The sequence below is a fragment of the Macrotis lagotis genome, chromosome 5 (assembly GCF_037893015.1).
Source record: "Macrotis lagotis isolate mMagLag1 chromosome 5, bilby.v1.9.chrom.fasta, whole genome shotgun sequence".
NCBI classification, from domain to species: domain Eukaryota; kingdom Metazoa; phylum Chordata; class Mammalia; order Peramelemorphia; family Peramelidae; genus Macrotis; species Macrotis lagotis.
In genome coordinates this window covers 58,137,049-58,145,974 of record NC_133662.1, presented here as the reverse complement: position 1 = coordinate 58,145,974, position 8,926 = coordinate 58,137,049, and positions in this window count along the sequence as shown.

Here is an 8,926-nt window from a genome sequence, read left to right as displayed (position 1 = left end):
TGTTTAGCACAAGGCCTGGTTTAGAGTAACTGCTTAATAAATCCTTGTTTAAAAAATATCCTTCTTTTATTGATGAAGGAATTTGAAAGTAGAGAGGTTAAATGACTTGTCCAAACACATACTACATAGTAGATGACAGATCCAGACTTTAAATCCAAATTTACAGACTCCAAATTCAGTACTTTTCCCATTTATCTTAACAGTTACATAAGAATAGAGAATTTAAGATCTTACTATATTTTTCCCATGCAAATATTTAAAGCCTGTAAGACCTTTTGAACAATGTAACAGCAGATTTACTTTATATAGCTTTCTTCTGATCATGAATATGAAGCAAGACATAAACCATCAAAATTGTTGCTCTTCTTTCATTTTCAAAGAGGATCAATGACATCACAGGATGATGTCTTGACTTGTATGTGAATTGGATTTGTGAGGCAGAGTTGTGTAAGATTTTCAGCCCCACTCTCTTTTTTTCAAAATCATCAAAATTCAGTGGTAAAACAAAAGTCAAGATGACATGTGATGCCTCAGGATAAAGACCTTAGGGTCTTTAATATCTGACCAAGCTCTCAGCATCCCACAATCCCTGCTTCAGCCATTTTCAGTGTTGTTGAGACAAATTGTTGAGACAAATTGTTCCCATCAACTCATTCCAGAAGTCTTCACATACTCAGGGTAAGCATTCCCCTACAATAATGAGAGTTCTATCTATCTGATATTTAACTTGGGTTAGCCTGACCATAGGTGGTTTCACCAGGCTGTGACCATTGTACATGCTACAGTTTCTTGGAGTCACAAGAGTTGAGTTATAAATGGATGCTAAAGATCGTCAGTACTCCCTGAGGACCTCATACACCCCCAAAACCTGGAAATACATGCTCACCAAAAGCATAGACCACACAGTCATGGAAGATATTTAGCACAGAGTTCAAATAGAAGAGGGATTACTTGTACATGATGAGATCCTCCATAAACTTCTATTTGTAGATTACAACCTATTATTGCATCATGTTCCAGAACATTGCAGAACATCCTAAATGAGTGGGTGTTTAATAATGAATGAATGAATGCACGGGCAGTTCTTTGTAAGTCACAGGCTTGTTTTGGCCAACAAATGTCTCAAAAACAGAACCTTAATGAATAAATTCATTAATAATTATTCTGCCTTCTTTGACATTGCCAAAGTTTAGTATTTAGCTATCTATCTATCTATCTATCTATCTATATATATATATATATATATATGTATATATACATATATATGGATAGATACCAGCTAAAGAGATAAATTATACACACACATACACACACACACACACACACATATATATATATATATATAATCTTTATGTACAATGAAGCAATGCCTCCCTTTTATATTTATCTAACCTTTCTAGACTTTTACTTGAAGTAAGCAAACTATTGAATAATTTTACGATTAGGAACTGAGGCTATTTTACAGAACAATTACCTCAACAATCCTCAAATCCAGTGAGGTAAGTAGGGATACATTTGTTTAGGGGGGGAAAAAAGAAATGTTATAAACTGGGTATTTAGTTGGAGTTTTATCTGTTAGGGTAGCCTTAGGTTATACATTTCATTCTGCCCTGAGGCTGAAAAAATGGTGTTCTTAAACAAGATTTACAAAGAAAAATAAAAGGATTTAAGAGATTTCCATAAAAAAAAAAGCCTGTTTCTGTTTATCCAAGGTTCAAATACTGGGATGATTAACTGAAAAACTCCAGCTGACCATAACTCTCATGGGTATATTTAGGCCAGCAGATGATTTTATGGAAATCAGAATTCAAACTATTTAGGTCCTTGTTTATTAATCTCAACATTTTAAATTACAGCTGGAGGAAGGCAGGCGTATTTTAGCTAGCCAGCCCTAAAAACCTTTCTTGACAAGCATCCTTGCCAGCGGGAGGGGAAATCGTTGCCTAGCAGTGAGATTATCCAAGAGCAGATCAGCGCATAAAGGCAGGAAACACAGAAAGGCAAAGCTGCCAGGGTGCACTGAAAACCTCCTGCTGGAAGCAACATTATCAATTAAATGACGGCTTTCTTAAAGGGATCGATCTAGGTTTAAGAAAAGATGCTTTTGCCTGCTGCTTATGTAACTGACCAGGAAGCATGCTAACAAGGAAAAGAGCAACCAACATATTCTGTGACTAAATAAATCCTTATCTGCTCCACTAAAAAAACAAACAAATCTTTTTTTAAAAGGTATCCTACCCTTTGGGTCCATTTGAATTCTGCAGAAAAGAAAGAAGTAACTATTTAAAATAGGGCATTTCACCTCTTTAATTACAATTCATTATCATTGTCTTTAGGGGGTTTAATATTCCAAGGAAGAGCCAATAAGCTCATAAATAAGTACATACCAAATATTTATAAGATGATTTTTTTAAGGCGAAAGGGATACTAGGGAAGGTTTTGGATAGAATATGATTCTGGAGGAAAGTTTTAAAGGGAAAACAATAAGTGACAATAAATGTAACAATTCTCCTAGACAAGCTTACCATTCAATTAAAGGAAACAGGCCATACACATATAAAACTATACCAAATATACACAAAATATATACAAAATTGGTTGTTATTGTTGCCCTTTATGCTCAGAGAAGATCAAAATGACATCAGCATGCTGGGATCAAGGTACAATAGGTTTTGACTGTGACTGAGCAGACCAATATATCTCTACTCCAAATATTCAAATCAACTATTTATGCCCAACCTGTGGTATAAATAATGAAATATAATACATTCCATTTGGGGGGCTCTAAGTGTTCTCTCCCTCCTCAAATTTTTCTAGAACCCTATGTTCAGTTTTCTTCTTTCCCCAACCCACCATGAATGATATTTATCTTTGGATATGTTATAGTCCTATTAAACTACATTAGATTAGATCCGAAGCTTGTTGAAGTCATAAATTATGCCATTTTTCATTATGGTATTCTTTACTCTGCTCTTAATCTGTCATTCTAACAAATGTTTGCTGGATTGAATTAAATTCACTGTTTCAGAGACAAAGGGAGCACAAATTCACCAATTTCAAATCCAATCTGTGTGTGTGTGTGTGTGTGTGTGTGTGTGTTGTATTTGTGGGCAGAGAACTTCCACCTTCCCTTGCAATGTTGAGCTATTTCTTTTCCTTAAAATATATTAAGCTAATCTCAAAACTTAATTGGTACAGAGTACTAAACAAAGGCTCAGGTGACAAACAATTGGTTTGGTTTCATTTTTTGAGTTCAAAAAGTCTAGAGAAACTCTAGCTCCTCCCTGTTTCTTGGTCATCAGAGCACCATGGACAATTCAGAGGCAAGGGAGCTGACTAAAATAAATCAATACATTTTCTCTCCGATTGTCCTTCTTGAATTTACTTCCCAGGCTGTGGAGAAACAAATTTCCTTTGATTAACTGTTAGATGGACTGTAAGTATTTCCTTTTATTCCCATTTCAAACCAGAAGACAAGTTTAGTCAGCTACGGCCTGTAGCACTATTTTAATGTAAAATCAATTTAATTTTTAATTATAATATTTTTCTAAATGATGAATAACTATTTATGCTATTCCAACAAAAGCAGTTGTGACATTAATTATTTAAATGGTTGCAGAAGAGCTGAAGACCAGACAGTGACAACACCTTTAAATCATATTCACTTCTCAAAATTTCTCAGCTTCATCATTCTCTCCTTTCCTTCTATATGATAAGGGACAGATTGGCTGTTCCTTAATTATAATAAAACATTTTCTTTTCCTCTATACTCTCAACTCTTCCAATAATTTACTCCAACTATCAGTCCCTCTCCCTTTGATTACTTTCCACCACTTATCAATTGCCTATAAACATTAGCTTATCTCCTTTATCCTGAAAAAAATTCTTTGGGCAATATACACAAACCTGCTAAAATGCATTAATGAATAAAATTATTAAGTACTTATAATTATCATATTATATAATATTTACATATTATATAATAATATTAATAAAATTATTATAATAAAATTATAAAATGACAGGTATTGAGTATGCATATAAAACAAGCAAGACAACCCATAGAAGTTTGCATTCTAATATCAGAAAACAACACCTCTCAGGTAGTTGTGACCAAGAAAATGTTTTGATCTAAGAAATTGCAGACGTGATGAATTCAGTTGTAGGTTAATGGGCAATTACTTGGCATATTCTTTCTCACAATGTTCATGTTGATTTGATTACTCTTCTTTATGCAAAAAGATCAAAAGCAGGTGTAGAGAAAGGAAGAGGAAAGTGGTACATATGATGGCATGACAGTAAGGAGGGTTGAAGAATCTGGAAACTTAAATGGTGATATTTTATCAGTCAGAAACTCAGGATCCTGGGCACTGGAGGTTCAGAGGAGGAAGAGGATGAGGAAAGAGCCTAGTAGTAGCATAGCCTAGCAATATTATAGGATGGTCATAGTACATTTGAGAATGTCTAGGAGTGCCTAGAAAAGGTGAGGTTTTCCCATATGGGGAAAAAGGAAATTGTGATAGCAATAGTGTATGTTTAGATTTTTCCCCTTCAGAAGCCAAGTCCATCTGATTGCTCTGCTGATTTCTCAGGATATTGAAGAGAAAAGACCTCTTTCATTGAAAAATGCTTTGGAAGACATGGTTTCTATTTTCTTTCCCTTTCCCAGTGCCTTACAATTCAGTTTTCATTCCTAACATTCTTGCAAAATAATTTTCTCAAAGTGAATTAATAACCTCCTCATTACCAAATACTCTTTTATTTTTGTCTTCATTTTTCTTAACCTTTCTTTGTTTTCTGTGATATCATTGACTACCTTCTCCCTTTGAATGCACAAATGGGACCTCACAATCACTCTGTGCTCTAAAAGTCCCACCTAGCATGCTCAAGTCTAGGACTCAATGCTCCCATCAATCCCTATCACTCATGTTCAAAGAATCTACTCAATAATGAACTGAGATGATTTGGATGGAGATGACCTAGATTGGAAGATGAGCTCTTCAAATATAACCCAATGCTCTTTAATTATCCAGATTCCAGGACTTTACCTGGAACATCAGGCAGGATGAAGAGGTCACCATCTGCCCTGCAGTCAAGCAGTTAGTCCCACCTTACCAAATCCCACACTTATTATCTCTTGCTAAGATACTGAAAATTAAATACACATTCCCATTGCCATTGTAGAAAGTATGGCAATGAACTGACATAGCTATATTCAGAATTCTCATGATTCTAAGTTGAAGGATGCCTACCTTTCAATCTCTCTGTCTCTCTATTTCTCTCAAACTGTCTGTCTCTCTTTCCTCTTTTATGTTTTTGTGTCTCCATTTTACAGATGAAGAAACTGAGGCAGAAGAGGCTAAGCCATTGGTTTCAAATCTATATATATATATATATATATATTATTATTATTATTATATTTGTGGACAGAGGACTATCTTCCACCTTCCCTTACAATGCTGAATTGTTTCTTTTCCTTAAAATATATTGAAGCTATCTTTGATCAAGGAAACAGAGAAGCAGTTATCTCACTGGAGTGGGAAGAGATCAAGTTCATAGAGCAGTGGCAGCAGCAGCAGCATTAGGATTCCTGAGCTAGGGGCAATCTACCAACAAAGTCTCACACTCCTGCAAACATGGGCAACACAACAAGGCCCCACCCCAGAGACCCCACAACTTACACAATCAACCAGGGAGGTCTTGAGCCCATTGCTGACCTTTAGTGAAGACCCATTCTGGAACTGGTCAAAAGCAAGGCCTCACCTCTGAGCCTATCAGCAGAGTGACCCTGTTTCCATAGCAACACAGCAGCAGGGCCCCACCCCTGGGACAAATCAGTAGTAAAATCCATCCTCCAGGGATAGCCACTCAGAAAAAAGGTTTCACCCATGGACAGGCCAGCAACTAAACCTCATAACCCAGGGGAGTGTAAACAGGGAAATCACAACCCCGGTATAAACTAGAAGGGTAGTCTACCCTTCAATGAAAGCAAACAGTTAAGCCCTGAAATCCAGTGAAAGACATCAATAAGACCCTGAGCTCCTGCACAAAAAGCTTGGGACAGTGCAGGATCAGGATCCAACTCTCACATAAAAGCACTAAGTCACAAAAAAAAGCAGAAAAATGAGCAAAACCCAGGCAAAATAACATCAGATTATAGGAAGTAACCATGGTGAGAGGGAGGGTCAAGGCATAAACTTAGAACAGGACAATAGGGTCAAAATTGATGTATGTGAAGCCTCAAAGAAAATCATAATTTGGTCTCAGAACCAAAAAAATAATTCCTGCAAAAGTTTAAATGGGATTTTATTTTATCTTTATCTTTATTTGTTCCAAATACATGTAAGGGCAAGTAAGGATAGTTTTCAAAATTTATTTTTTGGGTTTTTTTTAGGTTTTTGCAAGGCAAATGTGGTTAAATGGCTTGCCCAAGGCCACACAGCTAGGTAATTATTAAGTGTCTGAGACCAGATTTGAACCCAGGTACTCCAGACTCCAGGGCCAGTGCTTTATCCACTACGCCACCTAGCCGCTCCTGAACATTTATTTCTGAAAGATTTTTGAGTTCCACATTTTTCTACCTCCCTCCCTGTCCTCTCCGCTCTCTATGGTTGTGAGTAATCTGATATCAATTATGTATTTATAATCATCTTAAATATATTTCCATATTAGTCATATTGTCAAAGAGGAATCAAAACAAAAGGGGAAAATCATGAAAAAGAAAAAACATAAAGTAAAATTTTTTAAAAGTGAAAACAATATGCTTTGATTTGCATTTAGACTCCACAATTCTTTCCTGGATATGGATGTGTTCCATCACATATTTTTCACAAATGTCTGTGATTACTGTCCTAAAAAGACCTAAGTCTGTCACACAATGTTCCCATTATTGGGTATAATGTTCTCCTGGTTCTGCTCATTCTACTAAGTATCAGGTCATGTAAATCTTTCCAGGTTTTTCTGAAGTCTTTTCATTCATAATTTCTTATAGAATATTACTCCACCACATTCATATACCACAATTTGTTCAATAATAGACTTCCCTTTAATTTCCAATTCTTTGTCACTACAAAAGAGTTCCTATAAATATTTTAGTATATGTGGATCTTTTCCCCTTTTTTAATGATCTCTTTGGGATACAAACCTAGTAACTAGTATCGCAGGATCAAAGGTTATGAACAGGTTTATAGTTCCAAATTACTCTCCAGATTGGTCAGAGCAGTTAGATCACATCTCCAACAGTGTCCCAGTTTGCCCACATCCCTTCCAACATTTTGAATTTTACTTTTAGGTCATATTAGCCAATCTGATAGTATGAGATTATTCCTCAGAGCTGTTTCAATTTGCATTCCTCTAATTGAGAATGATTTAGAGTGTTTTTCCATGTGACTGTAGATAGTGTTAGTTTCTTCATCTGAAAATTGCCTGTTCATATCCTTTGAGCAATTATCATTTGGGGACTCAGTTCTCTATATATTTTAGAAAAAGAGTCACTTATCAGAAACATTGGCTGTAAAAATTGTTTCCCAGATTTCTAGTTTCCTTCTAATCTTGGTTGCATTGATTTTATTTTTGCAAAAATGTTTTAATTTAATGTAACCCAAATTATTTCTCACTCTTGTTTGATCAAAATCTCCTCCTCTCACCATAGATCTGACAGGCAAACTATTCCTTGTTCACCTAATTAGTGTATGATATCACCCTTTATGTCTAAATCATATCCCCATTTCAACCTTATCTTTTACAGGGTATGAAATGTTGATCTATGCCTAGTTTCTGTCATATTATTTCCAGTTTTTAACATGACAAAAAAGGAAAAGGTTTGAAGTTTAAGGAAATGTGGGAAAACAGGGATACTACTTCATTGTTAGAATTGTGAATTGATCCAACCATTCTAAAGAGAATTTGGAACTAAGAGCTAATACTGTTAGGGTTATATCCAAGACATTCAAAAAAAGGGGAAAAGAATCTATTTGTATAAAAATATTTATAGCAGCTCATTTTGTGGTGATAAAGAATTGGAAGTCATAAGGATGCACATCAATTGGGAATGTTAACTAAATTGTAGTATATGGTTTTAATGAAATAGTACAGCACTATAAGAAACTGCAAGCAGTACAATTTCAGAGAAACCAGGAAAGACTTACATGAATTGATACAAAGTAAATTGAACAGAATCAGGAAAATGTTGTACACAATAATAGCAATATCATTCAATAAAGTTCTATGAATGAATTTAGTATATTCTCAGAAATATAATGATCCAAAAACAATTTCAAAGAATTAATAATGAAGCATCTGCAGAGAAAGAACTGAACCATCATAGTTCAATCATCACAACTCAAAGACTGAAGGTCTGAGAAGAAAGAGCATCTTGACAACTAGCCTATCCAGTGACAGGTTTCTTAAAAATCAGGCCCTAGAATGGAATGATTCTGGTAAAAGCAAAAGAAAAGGATATACCTCAGTAAAATAAACTTAATTGTGCAACTCCTACTTTCAATAATTTGTTTAGTTATTGTGGTCATCTTCAATAAAGGATTAGTAGTAGTATTACTTTCTACTGATAACAGACAATAAAAATACTGAGTCTATTTTTTTATGTGTCCAAGTTAAAAAAAAACAGAGATGATTAGTCTAGAGATGAAAAGTCTCATCGAAAACATCATAACTGTCTTTAAATATATTTAAAAGAATGTAACCTGAAAAAGAAGTTAGATTCATTCTTCCTAGCTGCAGAGGGAAATGAGTAGAAGCTACTAAAAGATATAAAAAGCTTATCAAGGAAAAATTATTTAACAATAGAATTGTCCAAAAGTGGAATCAGTTATCCTGTTGAATTATAGCATAGATTGTAAAATCATTTACCTAGGATATTATAGGGGGACTTCCTTTGGGGGAAGTATAGAAAGACAGCCCTAGGCTA